Genomic DNA, 27,127 nt, shown 5'->3' with positions numbered 1-27,127 from the left:
TATAAACCCGGTTCCGCCAATCCAAAGTAAGTAAATTTATGATTATTGCAGTATTATCTTACAAGAGGAAATTAAAAATCAGAAAGATGATAAAAAATTGTTAAAAATTAACTCAATGTATTATCAGTATTTACAGAAGAAATTATCATTCTTTACTCCAATGACTTTCAGAGAGTGAAAATCAGTCAAGACAAAACAAGTCATACCTCGAAAGGTATGACTGCATTCCTTGAACAAATGAAGACTGATGCAGGTATTATGTATATATATACATTTTCAACGTATTTTTGTGAAGTCTGAAGTTTCATCTATGGACTGTTGTGCTTTTGGTTTCTTGAAAATAGCTCTTTCTAAGCGCAAACCCACCACAATTGATGAATTTTGGAAAGTAGTGGAAAAAGAATGGAATTCAGTTCCTCTGAACATTTTACAAAGAGCTCTTATATCATTTAAACGACAACGCAGATACATAGTCCAGAAAACGGCTATCAGATCGAATGTTTATAAAAATACTCTTTACATTTTAAGCGTTAATTAACAGTTCTAAAAATGTGCAGATACCTTATGTATTTCTGAATAATAAATTTACAGACATTTAAAACATCATCATACATGTAATAAAAGCTACTTTTACACCATGTATTATGTACCTTAGAATGATCATTGCATGTTTACCTAAAAATATTTTTATTACTTTTTTGCTTTTTATTATTAATTGATGACGATATTAAGTTTCCGAAGAGTTTTATTAAATCTAAGACAAGATAGAATGGAAGCTTGCTTTTTAAAATAGTTCAGAGTATAACTTTATTTAGTGATTTTCAATCTATAATTTTAATTTTAAATTACTATACTTTTTAAGAATAATATTTTATCAAAATGTTTTCCGCTTTGGAAGATGTTGATGTAAAATTCCGAATTTGAAATGCCTCCAAATTTCTGTGCTTTATGAACTTTGGAAAACACAAAATTGCTCTCAAATGCATTTATATGCTTTACATGGTCTAGCAGACGGTTGTTTGAAAATTTTTATTTAGACATCGAACTTTAATCGCAAAATTCTCTTCTTCAGCGTCATTTAACTTTCAAATAGTCGGGCATGCCACTTAGATTTCAAGAAATAAAAATTCTTTTGGGGAGTTTTATAGCCAAGTACGTTCACGACCACATAAATACTTCACAAGAGTAGTTAAACTTGACTTGATTGCGTTGCCATGCAGCGGTTCAAGGTTTTAGAAACTTTCGGATATAAAAATGCGTAAAATCCATTTGCTCTTCTCAAAATATAAAAAACATCCAAGATGGTAAGTTTAAAAAATAATATTTTTATCCCAAATATTCAGTAATTTTAAGTCCAACTTTCTAACACAAGACAAAATTTTTGGTGTAAATAGGTATATTTAAATATAAGTGACAGCTTGATTACTTATATTTAAATATACCTATTTATAATTAAAAGAATATTATATCTAATATACTTAAAAGAATATCATGCAAATTAAAAGAATATCATGCAATATTTATCTTGTAATTAAAAGAATATCATGCAAAGCGTTAATGATAATAAGAGTATTTTCTATTTGCGCGAGTATATAATTTATTAATATATATGAGATAGCATTGCTCATTCGACGCCACGTAATATCAGTTCTTTTAAAATAATATTTTTCTTTGTACAATTTCTAGTAACATTTTAGTTTTTTGTAGTTACATCATAAACCATCAGTTGAAGTAATATTTATTGATTCTATTTTGTTATGTTTTATTGCTATAGTTATTCTAAAATTAGTTCTCCAGTTTTAGTATTCTAAGGCAGAAGCTAGTTTTGTGTGATTTGTAATTCTAGCTTCTCTTCGCAAAGAATATTCTTAGTACATGCCACTTGCTAAAGCTTGCATAGAAGATGCGTTGGCAATCTTTGTGATCTTGGTTTCAACACAGTTAACATTCACGATGTTTTATGAACACGTTTTTCTATGTTAGCTGTTACTAACTGCTAAGCAGATTTTGTTTTTTAAATCTTGGTATATGATTGGTAAACTTGGAATATATAACCTTCCGCAATTCTGTAATGTAGTCCTGAACTACACTAAACTACGCTAATCTTACAAATACAATTTGCTTTAAAATAACGAAATTAATCTCTGCATTACCTTATTTGAGGTTTATATTTCTTCTATTAATTAGAAGAAATGAGTTTTTGAATTAAAGCAATAATAGAATAGAATAAGTTTATAGAACTTCTGGAAATATCTACCTACATTGCAAATGACATTCAGAAAAAAAAAGATGAGTCAAATGATGGCCTTTGGAGCAAAACTCTGTAATCTATACTATTAAAATCTGTGCGCGCCTGTTTGCTTAATTGTACCATCAACTCTTCGGGAACGACGGGGAATTGAGTTTCGAGAGATGTAAACCTGAGTTCCAAAAATTTCGTGTAAAGCCGTTTCGACCATTCCTAATTTCGTATACTACGTTAATAAGCTGAGACATTAACTAAAAACTATGAAAACGCTACTTTTCATACTCATTTTTCTGAGTGGCAACAGTCGCTCTCGCTGGAGATACAAATAGAGGTTAAAATGCTGATCTTCATGATAAAAATGCTTTATTTCGGAAAGTGTTGCCACTACTTGCTTTCACATCAGAGAGTTTCTTAATAAAAAATTTGTACGTTTTACAAAATATGAAATAAAGTTAGCATTGCGAGATATTGAACGTGTTATTAGAATATACGGTTATATTCTGACGTTGAAGAAAGCGCACGATTGCCTGAGACATCACTATATACCGAAAATGTTTCGTTAATGTCAGCATTTTAAATAAATAGCTACTGTCCTCAACACTTTCTTTCTTGTTTCAGGTTAGAATAATTGATAAGGTATGTTATTGCCACGTTAATTCTTTTATTGATATTGAAAATAAAAGGTGTCCTATTACATTAAATTTAAATCACAAGTCATATGTATTAAATTGAAGAGTCAAAAGGTTTTGTTTCCTGGTTTAGTAACAAAAAATTATTTACGAACTGATTGTTGGTTGGAGAAAATGAACTGATTTTATTCTTACTGTAATGTTTTTATGCATTTTTTCAAGTGTAGATAGCACTTACAAATTTTGTTTGGGCCCGGGCTTGCCCGCTAGTAATTATAATTTTTCGTTGAGTTGTGTAATGTTGAAATAAAAATAATCCATTATCATAAAAATATGTCATACTTTTACGTAAAAATATAGTCATCATAAAGTTGAGAACAGATCTATTTCCTTTTTAATGTTCATGATAGTCGAATTGACTAGTCTGTGAGAAATATTACTTGGAATTAAAACTTCTGTTCTAATGTTACTAATTTAAACTTCTGTTCTGCGAAATGATTTGCCGAGAAACGCTGTTTCTAATTTTTTTTAAAGCCCTTTATCAAGACAAAAAAAAAAAAAAAAAGAGTTGAAATGAATTCATTTATTAAGGAAATAACGTTTGGTTATTATTGAGAAACAAATAGTTTTACTTCAAACTTCTGTTAAATTAATAAGAATAACTTCTGTTAAATTAATAAGAATAATCTTTGAATTATTATTAATTTAATTTCTGTTAAATTAATAATAATTCAAAGAATAATTATTTAAGACAACTCTTTTTTAATTAGATGATGATATTCGATATATTAATTGTTAACATTTGTTGTGATGAATTCCGTTTTTGACATATGATGGATATTTGAACAAAGCGGACTCGAATTTTTCAGCTAAATCGAAATTGGCAATAGTCGAAGTGCTCTGAGATCAAAACCATTTAAAATTGAGTATTTTATTTACGTATCTTTCCTCAGTCGTTTGGATGTTTGTAATGCAAATAATAATTACAGTGTCTATACAATTGCTACAAAAGTTTGCAATTCAATAGAGACTAAGAAAGTACAATTTTTCTATTCGCTGTAATACAACAGGGATATTATGAATATAATGAAATTAGGTAAAAGAAATGTTTGTTGACACCGTAGTAAAAAGCACGCGTGGAGACCTAATCTCGAATCCTACTGAAAAATTCCGTATTGAAAAAAGGCCAAAGTAGTTAGGAATTAAACATACTTTCAAACATATTACATAATCCTAGGGAGAACAACGTACGCTTTGGTTATTTAACGAAGACCAATTTTATAGGCAGTTTGATCTAAATATCAAAGTATTAAATACCGCTTAGTGTTGATATGTTGTTCTTTCTTTCAATTATAATATTCATAAAAATGTTTAATTGCTCATAATTAGGACAAGAATTTTTATCGCGGGAGCAACCAAGGGATTTCACGAAGTGAATAATGAAAATTCGAGAAACCTTTAGGAGACTAGAATTGTCTACACTGATGATTCCGTGAAAACCTCCGAAGACTTATTCTGATATATTAGGGGCAGATTAAGACTTGCAATTATTTAGATACTGTTCTGTAAATACACACATGCAGATTTTGTTTATTAAGTAGCACGTTTTTAGAAAAGGAGGATGTTCAATAAGGATGTTCAAAAGGAGGATGTACATTGAAAAGCATTTTTTCCCGATTTTCAGAAATCTAACAGAATTTTAGAGAATTAAATTCGGATTTCGAAAATAGCGTAATTCTGCGGAAGTTTTATGGAAAGTGTACGAAGATTATTTAAATATGCAAATCATTTAATAATTATAACAGAAATTAAAAAAAGCGGGAAAATACGAAATTCGTGGGTTTATTCGAGACTCGCAGAGCATTCTGATATACATGGAATTTTATAAAATCCCCATATTTTACCTTTTCGCAAATAAATTGGTAAAAGTTTCTTTAGATCTAGTAGTAAAATTTATATTATACTTTAAATGATTAAAAATAAATTGTCCCTACTTGTATGAACAGAATTTACGGAAGCATTCATGAACAGGGGTATTGACTTCTATGTGTTTCTCATTGTATTATTTACATAAATTTAGATAAATAACACCATAGTCAAGGATAAGCTACTCAACCTAGTTTTGTTGCTTTTTGTGAATAAAGGGTTTATTTTGCGTAAAACTGTAGTATTACGTTTAGCGTTCCTTTCCTGAAAGTGGTATTTATTAATCGCATCTCTATGAAATCTGAATGCAGATGTATTGGAATAATAAGCTACTTAAACATGTAATGCCACATTAAATTTAAACATGTTAATGATCAAACTACTCATGATGCTTTCTTCTTTAATCGAGAATTCTCATTTGATTCTCACACAATTCCATAGGTCAATTTATTTATTTATTTCAGACACTTTTTAAAATCAAATGCAGTCTTGAAATTTTCCGTAATGCAATCGACTCCAACGAATATGCGTCCAGAAAAGTAATAATATTCCCTTGTGCTTCTAGGAATGGAAGAATGTTTGTTTGAATTTCATCTTCTTAAAAAGTTTCTACCGGTTTAAAATAATGAACATAAACACGCTTGCTTCGATTAGAGTACACAAATTCTAGAAATGTTTTGGAAATGTAAATTGAGTTTTATAAAATCACCCGCAAGCTTATTAAATAAACTATTGTTTCTATGGTAAAGTTTCTAATTATGCTGAAAGGAAAGGATCAATGCTTGATATTTTCTCTCTGTCTGCAATGCGTTTGATGATCTAATTTAAGCATCCAAGTGCATAAATTTAATTTTATTACCGAGAGCTCTAAATGCGTGAATTTAAGTTATTTAATACGGTGCAATCGTCATCATATGCATGCCCACTTGCATTTTTATTATGATTATCTAGAACGCTCAGTACGATTATCTAGAAGGGCAAATAGCTATAACGAAATAACCCAATTAAAATATTATGTTTTATGAAAGCACCAGAAATTTATTTTCGAGCCTTATACATAATATAAATTACTTATAGAATTTGAATATAAACTATTTAAATCTAGAAAATAACATGCATGAGCTAGTTTCCAGTCACTGTGCGAATTAACTGTTACCCGCTTTTAAAAGTGATATAGTCGGATATGTTCAGAAATTTGAGTTTGCGATGAATACGCAAAGCTGCGCGATATATTACATACATGCACAATGTTATTTCTTTTGCGATATAACGAAAAATGCAAATTGGTTACTACATTAAGGATACCACATTAATGCCCATCTTTTTGATAAAAGCGCTAGGAAAGCAGCTGAAACCAAGATTTCGAGTATTACATAATACACATAACATACCTACATTGTATACTGTGTCTTGTTCAAAGTTCACATTGTACTTCCTTAAATTTTGATTTTAGTCATGGGCTTTCAATTACAAAACTTCTCAATCGGACAGCTTTCTTAATATTAAATATATCTTTCTTCTACACTTTGGAAGAGCAAAAGTTCAAATTAGCAAACGATTCGTTTTTCTTTAATAACTTAGATGTAAAATGTTCCACTTCTCGTGTAAAATTGAAAACATATTAGAGAATAAAATCTGCTAATTCAAGATCACTTTTTACTGTCTATTCCTAAGCGATTTCCATCAGATTTGTAAACACACTACAAAATAAAAGAAAAGAAAATATTGTTGAATTTGGCTATTAAGAGTTCCGTGTCAAATCAACCTTTGCTTGTTATTAGTTTTTATATCAGTTATATACCGATGTTCATGAGAAAGTTAATTACTAAATTATCTGCGACTTTAGTAAACATAGGTACGGCAAGCTTTGTATTTAATTTCAAGCATAAATTCACTGGACATTCTGCTTTGTAATCACCATAAAAAAACTAAATTTCGCATTTAGTGACCTTTCATCGCCAGCTCTAAATTTGTTTTCATAAAATGTTTTACTTTATTTGACAAACTTAAAGAAATAACTTTGTTATTGAAATCATATGTCTAGACTTCGCACTTAAGGGAATAAAGTTGTAGATATTTGTTTCGAACATCCTACACATACATAAATGCGTGGTGGTATGTGTGTGTATTGTTTCTTTATTTAGAAGGCTAAATTAAATTATTGTTGTATAGAAAGAATAATATATCATATTTCGTGAATATATCTTGTATGTATCGTATTTCGAAACGGTAAGCATAGTTTTGGATTCTCGTTAATCCAGATCATTTTTACATAAGCAAATATAATCGAAATCATTCTAGCCTGGCTTCAGTTTAATAAAAACAATTTATAATTTTACATACTCTGTGATAGATAGATCTAACAACGTAAGCAAATAATTTTCCATTCATATTTAATATTTTGATAAATGTATACAAATATAGGTACACCAATCTTCGGTACATTCTAAAACTCCTAAAAAGTATCAAGTAATAAATAAAATCTATCTATTAATTATTTCTAATTTTTGAAATACAGAACATTTATAACCATCGGCATAGTTAAAAATCAATTTAAATGTGCAGTTATAACCTTAATGTGCCGAGAACTTACTGATTTTTGGGAGAAAATGACACTTACAAGAGCCTTCTTAATGGATTCCGGATAAATTTTAAAAAAGGTGAAATTAACGTGATGCTGATGAACAATCTTTTTAACCGCTTAACTCGAAGCAACAGTACAAATGGAACTTGAAACAAAATTCTAAACGCAGACTTTTCTTATAGTAGTAGACCACCTACATCAAGGATGTCAAACTCGCGGCCCACAACAAATATTTTTGCGGCCCGGCCAATATATCGGCAAATAATAATATATAATAATAAAATAACATATCGACGAAGAAAAAAATCAAATGTTTACTGCTAACAATAATTTATTCAGTGTTGTTAGATTACTCACAGCGAGCTGACACACACACTACTTAAATTACAAATGCATGTGAGTAGCTTGCGTTCAGCTACCTTCGGCTTTTGGGGGACACGTGCACTCAGAACTTGTACGCATCCCCCGACAGCCGAATGTGGCCGAACTCATGGTCTCAGTTTTCCAATCATAGTTTTGTACGATATATTGGTGCATGCATGTGCATGCACTTTGCTTTATTATTAATTATTACTTAATTCATATTGTTAAGGATTTCATAGTTATTTATTTATTTAGTTTTTTTTTTTTTTTTTTTTTTTTTTTTTTAGAATTGTAATTAGATTTGCTTCATGTTGCCTTAGCAACGCAGACGATTTTTGAAAAGACAGCTGCGTTGGATGGTTAAAAATAGAACAGCGCGTACATTTAATACCTAATAAATAAATATCTCGTAATTGCTGTTGCCATCCACAAAAATCCAGATATTTATAGATGTTTCCAGTATATTCGAGAAATTAATTATAAAGATTATAAAAGCTGAGAACAAACAACTCATCTCAGTAGTAGCTGTAGTTCTAGCGAACTGTTTGTTTACTTAATGCTGTGATTGATTTGTAGCGATTTCGCTGTGAGATAGAATTAGTTTCTCTGTTTTGAATTGATTTTTGCTAAACGTTTGACATTTTGTGATATTGTTAGAATATTTTTGAAGAAATATTTCAGCATTTTGATTTATCTCTTGTGGAAAGAATAAATTTTTGTTAACTTTTTAACGTTAACCGTGTTTATTCCAGCCCTTTGTATTCAGTATGTCTATATCAAAACCAAGTGGTAGAAAAATTAAACGAAAAATCGCTGACGAACATAGAATATTCCAAGTAACATGGGAATTAGAATATTTTTGCTTTGAAATAAAAGATAAAATAATTTGCTTGATATGTAATAATAGTATTAATGTATCAAAGTTATATAATATTAAACGACATTACGAACAACACAAATCGAAATATAATAATTACGAAGGATTAATGAGAGAAGAAAAGTTGAAAGAGCTCAAGTTAGGAGTGAAAACGCAACAGTCCATGTTTAGTAAAATATTACAAGAAAGCGAAGCGGCGCTACATGCAAGCTACGTCTTGTCCGAGTTGATGGCTAAACATTCGAACCTTTTTACTGACGGTGATTTCATCAAGGAATGCCTAATGAAAGCTGGAGAAATTGTTTGTCCTGGAAATGTGAAGGCTTTTCAATCAATTTCATTGTCTCGAAATACAGTTTCGGAAAGAGTTAGCCGCGAATTTAAGTGATCAGATCAAAGCAAAATCATCTAGTTTCGAAAGTTTCTCCATTGTCTGTGACAAGAGCACGGACATTAGTGGCAAAGCTCAATTAGCAGTGCTTCTTCGTTCTTGTGACAAGAATTTTAACATTTTTGAGGAATTACTGGAACTAATACCGATGCCTGGTACTACCACATGCGACATGCGACGGGGGACGTGGGCACCACCCCTTTACCGTCGGTTAATTGGTGTAGCGCCACGTCCACCAATATCTAGAGTTGAACCTTGAGTCTTTCAAAAGAGCAATTACATGGCCATACAAGGGCTGTTAATATTTAGTATTACATTCTTGTTTGCTGGTTAACATATTCTATGGATAACGTGATTTACAGAGTTACATACTGACTTTGTCTCTCATTTCCGGCATACAATGCATATGCATTACCTGAATTACATTAATCTTACATTGCGTTGGATTACTTTTGTGTACAGTTAAAGTTTTTAGCTGTACATTTCAATAAATATACCTATATTACTTGTAGATTGCATATAAATACAGTTTGCATGTACAGTTACATATGCCAATATTACATGTGCCTTGCGTTACATTATTTTTATATACATACATAGTCAGGCACGCCTGCTTCACATATTACTTAATTTTACCTACACTGCTTAAACTTAGGTTACATATACTTGCAGTTGCATATAGATACATGCAGATACATTCTGATTAATTTTTTAGATACAAATATTTACAAACATAATAGTCTTACAGGTTACTTACATTACATGTTATTTGGGTACTTATTGCATAATTTTCCAGTACATGAAATAGACATTCCAATACATACATTGCTTTGCGTTAGACATCCTATATCCCTTATTCATAATACAAAACATATATGTTACCCATGCAGGAGAAGATATATTTACTTGTGTTTTTGGACTTCTGCAGAAATACAATCTACCTTTGGCAAAATTAAATTCTGTAGCTACAGATGGCGCTTTATCAATGACCGGGAAAACAAGGGCTTCGTAGCATTACTAGGAAAAACACTTAGTGAAATACACGGTTCAAACATTCATCATATGCACTGTATTATACATCAAGAAGTTCTATGCACGAAAGTAATATATATGGAGAATGTTTTGTCATATATAAAAACAGTTATAAATTTTATAAGATCTCGAGGTTTAAATCAGCGTCAATTCACTGCTTTCTTAAGTGAGTTAGATAGTTGAATATTCGGGTTTGTCCTAATATATCGAGGTACGTTGGTTATCTTGCTCCAAGATTCTCAAACAATTCTGGGATTTGAAAGACGAAATATGTCAGTTTTTAAAAACGAAAAATCAAGACGTAAGTTTGTTTTACGATCCAATATGGATACAAGATTTATCTTTCTTGGTTGATATAACCAAACACTTAACCGATTTAAATTTATCGTTACAAGGAAAAGATAATATCATTACGAACATGTTTGACATAATTAAAGCATTCAAACGTCAACTAGTTCTTTGGGAAAAACAACTTAAAAATGAAGATTTGACGCACTTCCCGACGTGCAGCATGAATAAATCAAGTTTAGATGATACTTATTCGTATCAAAAATACGCAGAAAAAATTGCAAATTTAACAACTGAATTTGAAACGAGGTTTAATGATTTTAGTTCCCTCGAAGACAAATTTTTTTTTTGTTTTCTTCGATTTGCTCAATAAGTATTGACTCAGTACCTAGCCATATGAAAATGGAGGTGATCGAGATTCAATGCAACTCAAATTTGAAAGCAAAATTCATTGAAGTGGGCGTGCCTGAATTTTACAAATATTTACCAGCCAGGTTTGAAAATACTCGAAAATTCGCATATAAAATTATTTCCATGTTTGGTAGCACCTATCGGTGCGAGCAGTTATTTTCAGTCATGAAAGGTAATAAGTCTCCTATTAGAAACCGTATTAATGATACTCACCTTGGGTCAGCGTTGAAAGTTATCACTGCAAACAAAATTTCTCCTGAAATAGGAAAGATAATAGCAGAGAAGAGATGTCAAGTATCAGGACGTAAACATTAAATTGTTCTTGTTCTTTTCTATATATATATATATATATATATATATATATGTTTATTATTGTATTATTCGAAATAAATCTACGTTTCTATGAATATTGATTTTTTTTTTTTTTTTTTTTTTTTTTTTGCGGCCCGCCTAAAGTTAAACCTTTTTTTGTTTGGCTTAAGTGTACCTATGAGTTTGACATCCCTGACCTACATCATTATTCACTGTATAAAACAATTTATAAATTAGCTTTTATTGGATGTCTGCAGCACAACGAGCGCACTCGATGGACGCTGTGCTCTCTCGTAGATCATCCTCTCCACCCCACTAAATGTCTTTCTGAACACTCTCTTCATGATACATCGTAGACAGGAACACCGGATCATCGTACAACTCTCGTCGCCAGAAGCCGAGATTCTCCTTAACGTACACTGAGTAATAATTTCGAACAGCATTTCTGTTAACGTTTAGAAAATCAAAGCCTTCCCTAACCCATATACCATACATTAAAATACCGAAACGCCGAAACTGCCTTTCTAGATTCACACAAATTCCTCCCTCCCTTTCCATTAACGCACACAGAGGCGTAAGGTCACTCGCAACCTAAAGATAAGAAACTATAAGTAAATTCTTTTAGGACAAGCTGTCTGCAATAAACTGATACAATGAATTTTTGGAAACTGCAACTGCTACTGCATACCATAACGGCCATTTTTGGTTTATTTAAGTACGGCAAAGTACACTGGGGCTATCTGCCTGAGGGGAGGGATGCCTTCGTGGACGACTTTCTATGGGAAACTGACTGGTATGAACGTTACATAGGGGGAAAACCACGAAAACGCCCATGCAGCCAGACCGTTCGCGGGCTTTGAACCTTGGACCGAACTACCAGTGTTCATCAACTTTACCGCTCGATCGCTGGTGGGCCCTAACGGCCATTCAGGCTAGGGTTTATCTGAGCTAGCGGAGACAACTGACTTGACCGACCCATCTCCAAAACTAGTTTTTCGCCATAGCGCAGCGAGTTGAAAAATTTTAACTGCACGTATAGCGGAGCTAGTCTGCACGTGGAACTGACACCGTTAGCTCAGATAAACCCCAGTGTGAATGGCGCTTTAGGGAGAGAGAAGAAAACAGCATCGCGATCTTGGCCATTTCAGGTGGTTTTCTTTTTTTTTTTTTTTTTTTTTTAATTAAAAGAAGCACAAGAAGTTCCCCATGTACCACATAGTATCACATGAGGCTTACAGAAGTAAGTATGAAACTCTATACAAAATAAACAAGAAAAACTGAAACAAAATTAAGAAGAATTGCAAAGTTATTCAATGAATTAACAAAAATTTGTTAAATTCACTTCTCTCAGAAATAAATTGAAAGGCCAGTTAATATTACAATTTTTCAGTCCCAGTTTCAAAGACTGTCTGGGGCGTTTCGGTTTTGAAAGGTTACTCATCAATTTAGGAGACATAAGTGTGGTATTTAGTTGCGAACAGCATGCCGTGGACAGGAATATGTCACCCAGATCTTTGCACACTTGTTATAAATAGAAGCCGAAGTCTAAATCTACCATAGTCTAAAACTAAGAAGATAGTCGGGAAATTCTAGATAGTCTGTTCTTAAATGTCAGTAGGTAGAGGAGAATAGTGCTGTTTAAATATAAGTAGAGTGGAGCATTTTACCACCATCGGGTTTAAATACGAGTGCCAAAACAAATAGAACAATTCCGTCGATCTCTTACATTTCACAAACTAATTGAATTCATATCAGACATTTCCTTTCTCAATTCTTCGTACTTGTAATACCGTTTTTTCTTTTTTTGTCGTTTTCTCATCGCGTCAAAACTCCTTCAACACATCAGTCTGGTACTCATCAACGTAGTTCTTATCCTTTCCTCTTTCTTCTTTCCTTTTCCAGCAATATTTTTTACTAATTAACTCTTGACATAATTATTCATTAAAACTGACTTCGATGAAAAATGCTGATGTTGTATATCTTTTTTTTTAATTGAGATTGCTAAGATTTTTTAAAAGGAAATTGTATATGTTGTTATTTTTTAATAATTGTAAGATTTATCGTAAATTTTTAGCAGTTATCAGTTAAAGCTACTTTCCTATCCCTTCTAATTTCAGCTTACAATTTCCTGCCAGAATGTATTTTTAGAATCGCGGTTAATGCAAATTAGTAAGAGCGGTATTTAAGTCGAGTTCTACTGACTTCGTTAGAGAACCAGAGATTCTGAGTAGTGCTCGTTTGCCATTTGGCTACACTCTCTGTGAGCTATTACTACGCTCGGCCGTATTTCAGACCCTGGATAGCTTCGCCGTTTAGTTAGCATTTAAGGAGCCAAATATTTAGAATTTTGATAACTTCGGCTATATCTTTTTAGCTAAGCATTAGATAAGTTTTATTTCTTAGTGCTTTTGAAATCAAGCCCAAGTGGAGGCTTTTCTGTACGCTCTGAGAAAAGAGCCGATTGTTAAATTATTATTTTGAGAAATAAAGGGTAATTAGCCCTTCTTGAGCTTACGTTTCTGTTGCTGAATTAAAGCAACTATTCGCTTGCCAGTTCCCGAGGTTCCGACACACGTAGCTGTTAGATAAAGGTATTATCTGAATTATTATCCACTGTATTATTTGAATGTTTTTAATGTGACTGTTGGTTTGAAAGGCCTTTCCACTTTCTAAAGAAATGTTACTGACACTGATTTATATAATGATAAAATGAAATGCGCTGTTTCGAAGTTTCTCTTGTGAAACTTATCGCACAGAATTAACATTTTATTTAAGAAATGATTAAAAATTGTTTTACTTACTCATTTAATCTCCAGTGCAGTGGGCGTACGTGCAAGTTATTCAAAATCAGTTTAAATAGGTACATACTGTTCAAAATGAACGAAAACCAAATTAATTTCATATCAAAATAGAATTTCAAAATAACAAGCTTAAAAATGTACCGGCGAGCAGTTTTCAATGCCGTCATATAAAAAGTTAAACCACGTTTCCTGAAATAAAAGTGCTTCTCCCTGGAATGCTTTACATAAATATGCAGTAAATTAATTGTTCCGATTACTTAAATATCGCCATGTTCAATTCCATGATAATTAGTGCTGCCTTTTGTTTACTAACTCAGTAAATGGATTATAAATGTTACTGCTTTCTGTGACGCTTACATAGCCACGTTCATCCCACTCGTTAAATTGTGAAGACCACTCCAGAGTCATTAGTGAAATTAATTAGGAAAATAATATGTTCCTGTTATGCATGAAAGCTACTTATTTCTTGATACAATTCGAAAGATCGACTTGAAACCAATATTTTTATAACTTGCGAATTTATATGTGTTGAATAAAATAGTAACGTATCGAGAACATTAAGAAAGAAAGAAAGAAAGAAGAGAAAATTGCAAGCCTTTACTTTTAAAAGCACAAAGAGGTCGAGAAGCTGCGGAAGGTACCAAATGCAATATTTTGTACGCATGGGAACAATGTTTCTGTCTGAATAATATCCTTTAAACTATGTTTTCTTTTAGAGAGACTTCCAGTTTACGAAAGCGGAGAAGTGTTATTGAATGCACTATCAGCCACTGACACAATTCATGAGACTAGGACATGTGGCTTATTCGCCTCAAGACGTAAATGTGTTTCCATATATATAGTTTTGTATATGCGCACATTTTTCAAATTTACTGCGCCTTCCAGTGTTAAAGATTGACTGTTTATTTTATTTAATTACGTAATTATTCATTTCTGAATGAAAAAATTTAAAAAATTTGAATAATAGCAAAAGACTGAAAATAACCATTTAACTGAAGTTAATGTTTAGGCATACAGTGCTCTAGTAATGAATTTCTCTCAATGAATTTTCTTTCACTCAGAAGGGATATTATTCCACTACGAAATTATATGTTGTCTAAAATTTTAACATCAAGTTCATGCTATTAATTTTACTTTTCATATTTACATTAACTTAGTTAGAAATTAAAGCGGAGTAGTATTTATTGCATACTATGTAATGTACACTGTAATAATTATCCAGGGTTAATATATACTATAATAATTATGCAGGTTTAAACTATATTATGTAATGTGTACAACAATAGTCATGCGCGTTTAATGCATACTGTGTGTAATTACGCAGTGTATTATGCAGAGGAATATTTAATGTATGTAGGAAAAGGAAATGAATAAGTGTAAGTGCTAAGTTTTGTCATAAACGCTTGCTGATACTTGTTTCACTGTGTAATATTTTTAATTTTTCTAGCATTGTTTCCCACGTAATATTTTATTTTTGGGCTTCGCATTTTGTTGAAAAATCTGTCTGTTACCTTACTTCCAAAAATGCAATGTCTAGATTTGAAAGTAAACATCTTATGTAAGATTCTAGAATATAGATTTTTAAATATTTTATTTTGGATGGATATTGGTTTGGTTTATTTGATTACGGCAAAGTACTCTAGGGTTATTTTCCTAAGGCGGGATGCCCTTATCGAAGACTTTCTATGAGAAACTGGTTGATATACACGTTACACAAGGAAAAAAACCACGAGAACGCCCATGCAGCTAGCAGTTTGGGGCTTCGAACCTCGGACCATACTACCAGTTTCAGCGACTTTACCGTTCGACCGCTGGTGGGCAGAATGGATGATGATTGCAGCATATTAATTGTAAATTCGTGCGAATTTATTTTGCGATCTTCTAACAGGAAATAAATTTCATAATGTTATTTAAATAGAGCTTATATTCATTTATTTTCATGATACGGATCACCTAATAAAATTGTGAAAATACGTTAAATACAAAAATACAAATATCTAAGTACCAGAATCTAAGTTTAATGTGTAAATAATTTAGAAATTTAAGATGTTCTATAAACACAGACTCAACAGAAATCTAAGCGTTCTAGGAGTAACTTCTTGCGTTTGATTGAACATAAATTGGTAGACATTTTAACCCTAGTGTCAACGTGAATATGCCTTTAAAACCAGAAAGAAAGATAAGCAGCTTTATTCAAAATGCTAAATAAAACAAAAAGTACGCTACGCAAAGTGGAGTCTAAATTTCTAGACATTTGTTTAAATAATACAGTACCTATTTGTCTGACGATCGTGATATCTCTGTGGAAGATGAACTAAAAGTTACTGGCTTTTATTTACTTTAGTAAGGAAACAAGTAATTTACGAAGGTTTAAATGGTAGTTTAATTTTCATGCTAGGCGCTCAAATCGTCGCTTAATTGCATATATTCCTTTACAGCCGAGAAAAATGTCAATTCAAAATTACATAGGGTTTATATTTAATCCATCAAAATGAATATCCTCTCAGGTGATGCAAAACTATTATTATCTTATGTATATATTATCTTTATGTATTTTAAGCACTTATATTCCAGCATAATTCATGTTTAATGTCTGGTGTCCTTTCATAGAGAATACAATGTTTTATTCCTAGTTTTTACAGCGAAACGTTCATAATTTTCCATTTATTTAGAACAGTACTAAATAATATTTAAAAATTATGCTTTTCATGGGAAAATGTCTCTTGTTTATTTTATTTATCTTTCATAATAACAGTATAGCATTGTTATTTTAGAATTTAACTAATGCTTTGATGTGAACATAGATTGTTTTTTGTAGATACATTTTTAAGTATCTCGAAGACTGTGTCAACGAATTTGAACTCAAGCTTGCCCGAGGCATGCGACACAAACAGTGAGTACGTTTTTTAATGGTAAATACATCTTTAGTGTTTAGCTCAAAATCATATAAAAGTTCCTTCTTAAAGACGCGATGTCTTATCGAATCAAATCTCTTTTTAGCACCTGATTATAAAAACTTACGTTGTGGTTTACGACACTTCAATGTCATAAGTGCAATGTAAAAAAGTTCTGAAAAAATCTGATCAAGATTTTTCGCATATTATGGTCATCCTGTACCGTATGTATCAGGATTCAAAATGTGTCTCATTTTAAGAAGAGTTAATGATGGCAGTTACGAGGCTGGACTTGTGGCAGGATTTCTAGCACCTCTTGTTACATTCTAAATTCAAAAAAGAATCTGTTTGAAAATAAAATGACAATTTTAAAAAGCTTTATGTATATTTATCTCATTCTGTGTAAAATGTTTTTGAAAGGTCATATAGATTTTATAAGATTTATCGCATTCCACGTAAAATGCTTTTTGAAAGAGCAAAAGGAATCGAAAAATTATGCTGTCAATATATTTTTTGACTTCCTTTACAGGACCTATATTCAACACAAATTAAGGATTAACAAGTAAAACATTTTATTTGCTGAGTTAAATTTTGAATTAGAATTCTTTCCAAAAGTTACAGTATTAATTTTTTTTTTGGTACATGCAGTATTTTAAAACGAAGTGAAATATGGAATATACGACATGTAGAATTTAGGCAATATATTTTTATTTACAGTTCATATTCATTTTGCTCTACGAATTTTGAGAATTCCGTTGAGCAAAATGAATATGAACTGTAAATGCATTCGAAACATTCATCTCAAAGTATTTGTAATAAAATGAAAATATGTACCTCTGTAAGATAAATTACAAGACAGCACTGAAAGAGCGTGTTTTTCTATAAATTAAATACTTTCTAGAGTTAAGTTGATGAAGTTCAACACTATATTCTCTTGGTGATATTTTTCTGATCTGCTGGGTGACATATGTAATTCGTTTATTAAAAAAGAAAAGTTTACACTATTCTTACACCTCGAAATAACATTCAAGAACATATTCATATTTCGAGTTTCACGAATAAGCAAAAGCATTCAATATCCTTATTCGGAGAATCATAATACCCGCTTCTGTAACCGTTTCTTTCAAGAAAGCTGAGCTCTTGTTTTCTTATTTTCTTCATACAGTATTATCTTCATACAGTATTATGATGCAAATTTAATTTTACAATGAATTGTAGCTGTGCATTCATATTTAAGAGTAATTTGGTATCAATCTTACTGAAGGTAGCCAGTGTTTCGTCACCGAACGTAAGCGAAGCACAAACAATGGGTATTTTTGTACATAACTTCCATGCATGAAATTATCTTCTTACAGTATCCGAAATTATTTTACTCACAAGTTCTGCTAAATTATACTACAGTGGAGCTATTATTGTATTCTTTTACAAATATAATCTTCTTCGGAACCCAACTGGTATACTATAGACTTTGTTTCTCTGACATGAATTTTAGCTTTGTAACTGATCGCAAACTGATTTAATATATGATCTTGTAGCTTTCTAATGTAAGTAAATGGAATAATTGCTAATTTCTTCGGAATGAAATCTGAAGAATTCGTTAATTTTAAAGTACCTTGTTTTATAATGAAATAAATAATTTCATTCTTTTTCTTCATATTTAAGAAAAATATTTTCTATTTTTTCTCTATGCTACATTTTGATTTTCTTTCTAATGCTGTCAAAAAAACTTATATTTGACGTTTTAAATTTGATAGCTTTTTTGCATTCTTCTTAAAAAAAGTTTGAAGATTTATATTCATATACTAATGTAATGTAAACTAATAATGATTTCTAAAAATTACATTCAGAGTTGTTGTGCTTAAAAAATATTTATCTATCCAGTTTTAATTCAACAACGATGAGTTAGTGGAATAAATGAAATAAATTCAACCAGCTGTTACTTTGGCTTATGTTGTCCGAAATCCATTTATTTCATCCGCGAGGATAAACTTTCAATACAAACTTTCAATACATTTTGAGCAACATATATTAGAAAAATAATCTTCTAAATTTTGCATTTATGTAATAGATATAATTTAAACTGAAATGGAAACTTGGGTGTAGTAGAGAATTAGGATTTTTGTAATTTCTTAAATATGAAAGAGAATTAATACAATTTTATGCTTTTTTGAGAAATTATTTTAAATTTATCTTTTGCCGATCTACTATTTTTCGACTGTTAAAATGCGGTAGAAACTATACTAATCCTTATCAATTTTTGTTATCAATTGTTTTAAAACCTGCATTAAGAAAATTTTATCTGTAAACAATTATGAGCATGACAGTCAAACATATTAGCAGGTGAGAATTTTATAATTGTTTTGCCTTAAATAGTTGTCGCTCGCTTTTTGTAATTTCTTAAATTTAAGAAAAAGTACAAAATTTAGAAGTCTGATGGTCTAACAAGAAGAGGACTGCAGTCGAAACCGGTTTCAAAGAACCGCGCAGTGTAATACATCTTCTTAAACCTAGATAATACTTTAAACATTAAAGTTGACATATCAGTATGCAATGAAACAAAAATTATTTGCGGTAAATAAATTTAAAAAATAAAAGGTTTTTTGTTTGCGAAGTAATAATATCAGAAGAGATACCTGAATTTAAAAGTATATATAGTTAAAAGATTTCACTTCTCAAATTTCTTTAAAAAAATTAAGTTACAATTTTTCATCTTTTTTTACTAGATGGTTTTTCTACTAGATTTCTGTATTACTGAATTTTTTTAACTCCTCTTAAGTACAGACAGTATATGCGGATGCTATCTGTTGGATTAGTTTCCTCATTGCGAATATCTAGCTCACTGTTTGTTTTATGATCATAAAATAGTACCAGGAGTTGATAAATCAATGTCAAGATATATACGAGTATATATGTAATAATCGGTTCCAAAGTAGGTCTCCACCTAAAGTATTAAAGGCTTACGGAGTTAGTTGTAAACTCGGTGGTTGATATTTATATCTTAAGGGCGATAAAATTACTTAACTGTTAATTAGTTATTCGATGAGACACAGTAGCATAACGATATTTAGTTCACTGTGAGTGAATTTTATAAGAGAGTCTATTTGAACATCGCTCGTTTTGCGTGCCTTCGTTGTGTAATTGGAAGCATACTCGACGCGTATTCGAAAGGTTTAGATTCGAGTCCCAGCGAGGTCATTGCACTTTGTCACATAAATAAAATCTTCAGAATAATCTAATGACTCTACAACGTATTAAATTCCTTATTACTACTGAAATTTCATGTCACGTGGCATGAGATTTGTTAGGAAACTCTGAATTAATTACGTATACGTTGGTGCAAATAACTGTTACACAGACAGGTTGCATCAAACCCAGAACCTGTGTATACTTGTAAATATGTATTAGGTATGGCCGGGCGTTAACTGTTACTCTTAATATTCTTCTTATCGACATAAATACACGTACTTTAATATATGCAATACTTCTCGTTAGTTAAAAGCAACCATGTATCATTGTGCTGAGCCACATTTTTTCCTGTTCTTCCTACATTTGGTTAATTATGCCAAAACATTCGAGGGCTCTCTGCTTAAGGGGAGAGACGCTTTTATGGAGACCTTTCTAATGGAAACTAGCTCGCATACACGTTACATGTGGGAAAACCATTAAAACGTCCATGTATCCCATTGTTCTGGAATCGAACCCAGGTCGAAACAACGAGTGTTCAGCGACTTTACCACCGGCAAGCCAATTCCCAATAAGTATACTGCCAGTAAATATACAGTTACAAAACAAACCATCGAACGTTTATAGTAAAACATGTGTAAAACAGGAATGACGTCCATTACTAAGAAAACATTTCCAACTACAAGGAAAATAATGAACATGAGCTTGTGGAGATATAGGAAGTATCATCAATTGTTTAGTAATGGATGTAAACCAACGCTTACCCCATTAAACAGTTGTTTCATGCTACAGTTTAAAAAGTGCACTAATTAGATTATGAATCGCGTTATAGATGTTTTATAGATGTTTTATAGAGTTATAGATGTTTTATAGGAAGACCACCCAAGACATTATTTTATAGAATTCTTCATTTTCTGCCGTCCATTTCTGCAATTTACTGTCCTTTAATGAGTATACTTCTAGGTGCTCGAATGCAGTGCTTATTTGGACGACATTTGCTCAAATTTATCTTTTATTTTCTCCGTCAAATAAAGCTTTTATCACCACATGCTCCTGTCATCGTTTCCCTTAAGTTGTGATGACATTGTTGGTAATCGACTTTATTGTCTGAATCACATGGTTACTACCACAATATTCACCTCAGCCTCCACCCAAAATAATATATTGCTTCTGAAGAAGAGGAACCTACAACCAGCTTTGTGATTAATAAACGATTGTAAAAAGTATGTACTTAAAGAATTTTTCAGGATAATTTTGTATTTATTTTAGAGTACGGCTCTTAAATAAATGTACTATTTCTAAAACTAATGTTCCTTGTTATGTAGCCTCTCATAATAGATATGATAAATCTGCGAAATACGTTATATTTATTTAAAAAAATCCATGGACATGTCTGTAACATGGACATGTAATCCATGGACATGCATGTTTTTGGGTATGCTTTGAGGCACGATCAAAATTCCTAAGACATTTGGATGTCCAACGTGTTCTAACTTAAATGCATACCTTACCTAGCTGCATAAAAATTTTCGAATTGAATCGTACATAGTTCCAATGTGATTGTGTAATAAATATCTAAAAAACGTTTTTAGATGTTTGAGTATAACAAAAATTATATATTTCTATATAACACTCTTGGGATTAATCTAAGTGAGAATTAATTTATAAAATTATTTATTAGAAATATTGATATGTACTTATTTTTATCAAGAAGTGTTTTACGGTATGTACATTTTTCCTTTTTATGTTAATTTTATTAGTATTTTTATAAAAAAAAATTAAGTAACAGTTCAAAAGAAACTATATGACTAAAAGAAAAGAAACATTTGGATAGCTGATAACTGAAAGAATTTCTTTGATTAAGTGAAATTCCTTTCTAACGTTTAACAGCGAACTTTGGAAATGTGATTTTAGTTAATAGGATTGTGGGGGGGGGAGAATAATAAAAGCAAACGGTTGGTTGCTGGTTGCTTATAAACATTCAATAAATTTGTGCAGGTTGACTAAAATGGCGACGTTACTTATCGAACGTATTATTGCGTCGAATTTACTAAAATCACAAATGGAAATTTAAATGCGAATATAGGAATAATGAACTATTGTTTTATTTTAACAAAATAAGGAAGTATATTACAATAAGTGTTTAAAAATGACAGTTCAAGGCATAGGAATTTTATTATTATTGCATTTGATTGAGAAATTTTTTGTAGTATCATACCTCATAAAAGAACACAAAACGAGCTGAATACCAAAATAATATTAAATAACAAAATGAAAAGAAAATATATATATATATATATATATATATTATTTTTTGGTGCATTTCTCTATTTAGTCGTTCTACCGTTATAAAAGAAAAGGAAACTTTATACAGCTGAGATCCATCAGACGGTGTGAAATTATTGAATGAACAAATAAATGAAGCAGTGAAAATATAGAGATAAGATTTTGTCAGAAAGTATTGAATTCGAGAGAGATTAAAGTGAGATGTACAATAATTATACTCTGAAGTTATAGTAAATTTAAAACAATATACAAATTAAGAAATAACTTTATTAAAATTAAATAATTTCAGAACATTGGACAAAAAATTTATCGAAGTGATGCAGCTTCCTCTGCAGCCGGAAAATAATATTTTGAAGTAAAAAAAGTGAGAAAAATGAAAGAAAGAGAAAAAGATGATAATGATATTTAAATTTTAATATTTCCTTCGAAACAAATTTTTGAAGTTCATTAAATGACAGGAGAAAAAGAGAATAAAAAATAGGAAGCAGAATGTTAATGAAATAAATATGTTAAGAGAAAAATGGCTGAATGTCTGAATATACTGATTTTACTGTTTTAAATTGTTTGACTGATTACCAAACAAAATTTATCGAATGTAGCAATTTAATTTTAGTCATCTTAAATGCGTTTATTTTTCACATCACAATTTGATTTTACATAATAAAAAGAATTGACTCTCATTCTAGCTTGCTAATATTTATATTCATTTTGGAAAGAGTAATTCAGAAATTCAGAATAGTGTCTTCAATTATATAATAAATATTCTTCTTATGTTTGTTTATAAATATTTTTATTCAGATTGTTGATCTGTGTTTTTTTATTTTTTTGGGTCACGTTTTATGAAACTAATTTTTGGCCCACTGATACAGCCGATTTTGTTAAAATTGTTAGCCCATATTGTGATTGATATTATAGTATTTAAATAGTAATTGTTTCAAAATATAATACTTATTTTTATGGCTTTGTTCAAAGCTGAAGCAAATTCGCAAAATGTTTTGCACGTATTCTCAATGGTTAATTCACCGGATACTTTAAACTTTTACCCTTCTGGGTAAATGCGGAAAAATTTTCCGGATAGAGTCAGTTCTTAATCTCTAACTTAAATTACTAGTTTTTTATGTTATTTAAAAAAAATCAGTTTATTTAAAAATTTTTTAAATGTCTAATCATCTTGTACATAAATACGTCATTTATTTCTTTTGCTTAGAACGAATTTTTGTTCCAAACGAATATTGTATAAACTGCATAAACACATATTTTTTTAAATAATTGGGTCATGAAAATTAAATATAAAAGGCAGAATTATATATATTGTATTTATACGTATCTCCATCTAAACAAACTCTTAAAATTAGCTAATAATACAATCAGAACGCTTAGCGCAATATGTTAATATATAATTTGCATTACACTTTATAATTTTCAAAGCTACCTTTTTTTTTTTTTTTTTTTTTTTTTTTTTGCTCCATCGTCAAACCGTGCTTTCTAAGCTTTTTTTTTTAATTATACACGTTTGATGTATACCTCTTCGGGAAATAAAGACTGGGAACAAAAATTGCTATAAAAGTTAAGGTGCTATGATCTGAAATGTTTATTTAATACAATAATGGGCAGATAATTGTCGATTTGCTTCATACAGAGAAGGAATTTTATTTTTTTGCCTCAGGTAAAAAATGTTTAGGAACGTCTCTCATTTGAAATAGTGGTTACTCTGACTGACTTACTGAAGGCCCGGGTTCGAATTCCGGAGAAGGTATGGATGTTTATAAATATAGTTTCTGTGCGACATGGGGACACTCTAATTATGCGGCAAGCCGAATGCCCTCTTGAGAGGTTGATGGTTCGGAAAGAGGGATGGAATATCCTGAGAACCGTACTCTCTGGCTGCTCGCTTTCTCAAAACTGACGGCGAACTGAGCTAAAGTCGGGCTGTCACCTGTATGGTGTTCAAAGCTCTTAGCAACGACACGCGCATTTCACTCCTTGCCACGATGAATGTCTTGGGCTTCTGCTGACCATTGTCAGACAAGTAAAACTGGTAAAAAAAAATGCCATTTAGGAACCGCTTCGAAATTACAATCAGAATTCAAAATTAGCAATTTAGTTCTGATTATTATTCAAAATTAGCAATTTAGTATTATTAGCTAATTTAGTTCTGATTGTAAGTAACGAAAAATTTGCTTATTTGTTTATAAGGTAATGCTAAAATGAACATTTTACTTTAAAAAAAAAAAAAAAAAAAAAAAAAAAAACTTTATTTTATTCACTTTTTTTACTGTTTTTTTAAATCCCACTAATGTTATTTCTACTTGAATAACTCTTAATTTATGTGCGTTTTACTATTTCAGTCTCAGTGTTTTTGATTATTGGAAATGGGATGCTGAAATTTCATATATTTTACACATCCAAAAGGAAGAAACACCGAATAACAAAACTGATTTTTTAAACCAAGATGAAAGTACACATATGAAACAGATTTTGAAAAATATTTTAGATGCAAGATTAGACTAGAGATAACAAAAGTATGGAATTTGAAATTTCTGTCGTATATGTTTGTAAAACATTCTGTTGAATGAGAACTTTTTCTCAAAGAAGGGAAAAAGCTATAAAGCTCAAATAGAAATAAATATATTTTTAGAAAAGAAGTTTCTAGAAAGAAAAATACCATTCAAGTAAATCTTATCTTCTACTCATTCTTTAGCCACTTAAAACGGCGATTGCTTCGACTTTCAAAGAAGACTTTGTAAATAAAATATCAAATAGGACAATGGTATTTTTTGATGATATTTTTATTAAAACAGTATTTTTTATAATTAGAAATACGTGATTTAAAAAGGAAAACTGTAGAAAAAATTTCAATATTTTCAGTAATCATCTCTAAAAGATGAAGGCAAAATTTACTCATTTCCTATTTAGCAAAAAGAAAAAAATTACTGAAGTTAACATGCATTTATCACAAAAACAATTGCTGTGGGATTCTGTTTATACCAGTAAGTAACAAGGAAGTAACTTTGTAAGGTGTTTTCTGTGTCCTTTCTACGTGTCCGGTTGGCGATTATTCCTTAGAACGGAAGTCATCCAGCTGGCGAATTGTTCTATCTGCGTGTCTTCTTGGCGTAATTGGAAGTACGCCCGGATAGCAATCGGATTGTCTGGAATTCGGACCCCGGCAAAGGCGCTGCATATTTTTCATGTCTTCTGTTCCAAAATAAAATGCTTTATGGTATCTACAACTTTAAGAGTTATTTACAGGCAGCTGTACCCGGCTATATCTGATATTGCAACTACTATCCTTTTACCTGGCTTTGTTAGCTGTAATATTTCTAAAATCCAATTAAATAAATATAATTCTGAAATGTAGAATCTCATACATTATTTCTATTGTGCAGCCGGGGCAACAGGAATGTGACAAATTTTAGAATATAAAGTGATACGTTTATTTTAGCATCCATCTCCCAAGCGTTCCCTCCTGTACCTCGAGGAGAAGCACTTTCATAAACTATCGATATTTACCGTAATTCGTAAAACATTAGCAACATAGGAAAAGAAAAAGACTTTAACAATTTTAAATATAAATTTGAATTATTAAATAAGGATTACCCGATACATTCAAAATAAATCCTTACATTCTTCTTCAAATCTTTGTATAATTTTTTTTTTGCGCTCTTTTTCTCCCGAAGCAATCGGTTTTCCTTTAAAAAAAATCAGATTATTGCGGAGACCCGACTTTGTGCAATTCTCGGTAATACTGCCTATGGAGGAAGCGCATTTCCTCGTTGTTCCATTTAGAAAATTTTCAGCGGAATTTTGTGTTCCTTGCAGTAAGTTTTCCGTACTTTCTTCTATTGCTTGGAAATTCAACAAGATCTTATTTTAAGACTAAGTTTAAAACAACAAATATCACGATTTGTGTAAAAAATTGTTGGAACTTGAAATACAACAACAACAACAAAAAAAAAAAAAAAAAAAAAAAACATATACGAAAATGGCGGCTTTTCTTGTGTGAGGGATTGTTAAGAGCATCTTTTCCAGAGTTTGGCGCAATTTGAAAATTTGATGATTTCTAATAACTAAGCTGGCTGTGTAAATATATAAGTACCACCTTGTCATTATAATTTATTCTATCTTTCCGCCACACTTTACACTTACCGTGCTCTCTAATCCGCATGAAAATTTCGTATACAGTTTGTTACTTTATAAAAAGCACTTAAAGAACGTAGCACTCTTTCTTCATTTATATCGTCATCGTCGCACAGAGAAAATGATAGGATTTCAGTAAATTAGAGGATTCAACCTTTCGTTTCGTAACATTTTCGTTCCCATGGTTGTGAGACATGGTTCGGGGAAGGTAAATGGACTTAATATGTCTATTCTGATGTAACAAGCAATAGTAAGGTTATAAGGTATTTCTCCCACCTTCTTGGCGTGCCTTCGTGGTGTAGTGGTTTTGCACGCTGGGCTGCTATTCCAGAGGTCCGTGGTTCGACTCCCGGCGAAGGCGATTGCTCATTTTTCATCTTGCCTGCCTCCAAAAATACCTAACGTGTCTACAAGGTAAAATTCCATAACGTTGATAAGTTGCTGCCGTTTTTTAGTATGAAAACATTTTGTTTCTTCAGATCGTCGCAAAAATGCTAAGGACCAAGCAACACGACTTTGTTTTGTGATCTTAATTAGTTAATTACAAAACATTCCGCATCTTTACATCGTCTAAATCCGCAAATATATTTAGGAATTTATTTACTGAATTACGTAATTGTTTTCATGCTATTTACATAATGAATGCGAGATATGTGCGAGCACAATTAAGAATTAGCTACAATAATTAACGCTTATTTTGGCTGTTGGTAGCTTCCATCCGGGGTAAAACAGGAAATCGTTATTAAATGTGTATGCGTTTCC

The 27,127-nt window shown here is 31.1% G+C and overlaps 1 protein-coding gene and 1 non-coding gene across 17 annotated transcripts in view; both read left to right on the top strand.

Moving 5' to 3' along the window:
- Positions 1-27,127, top strand: part of LOC118204330 (uncharacterized) — a 1,054,928-nt gene that overhangs the window by 627,815 nt on the left and 399,986 nt on the right. For 5 of the 16 annotated variants that reach the window (XM_085815469.1, XM_085815467.1, XM_085815468.1 and 2 more), the window contains one exon: positions 16,681-16,755. The exons of 10 other annotated variants lie outside the window; for them this stretch is intronic. The gene's annotated coding sequence lies outside the window, so the exon portion shown is untranslated. Of the gene's footprint in view, positions 1-16,680; positions 16,756-16,862; positions 17,128-27,127 lie in introns of those variants that run through there. One more of the 16 variants, XR_015040777.1, reaches the window with a different exon arrangement.
- Positions 26,653-26,726, top strand: TRNAS-GCU (transfer RNA serine (anticodon GCU)). Its single transcript has one exon. It is a non-coding gene; the product is annotated as a tRNA-Ser (tRNA).

Source organism: Stegodyphus dumicola, chromosome 4 (assembly GCF_044657685.1).
Source record: "Stegodyphus dumicola isolate Sdum_Otavi_A_Nest chromosome 4, ASM4465768v1".
In the NCBI taxonomy this organism is placed as follows: Eukaryota; Metazoa; Arthropoda; class Arachnida; order Araneae; family Eresidae; genus Stegodyphus; species Stegodyphus dumicola.
This window is presented reverse-complemented; position numbering and strand designations above follow the sequence as displayed.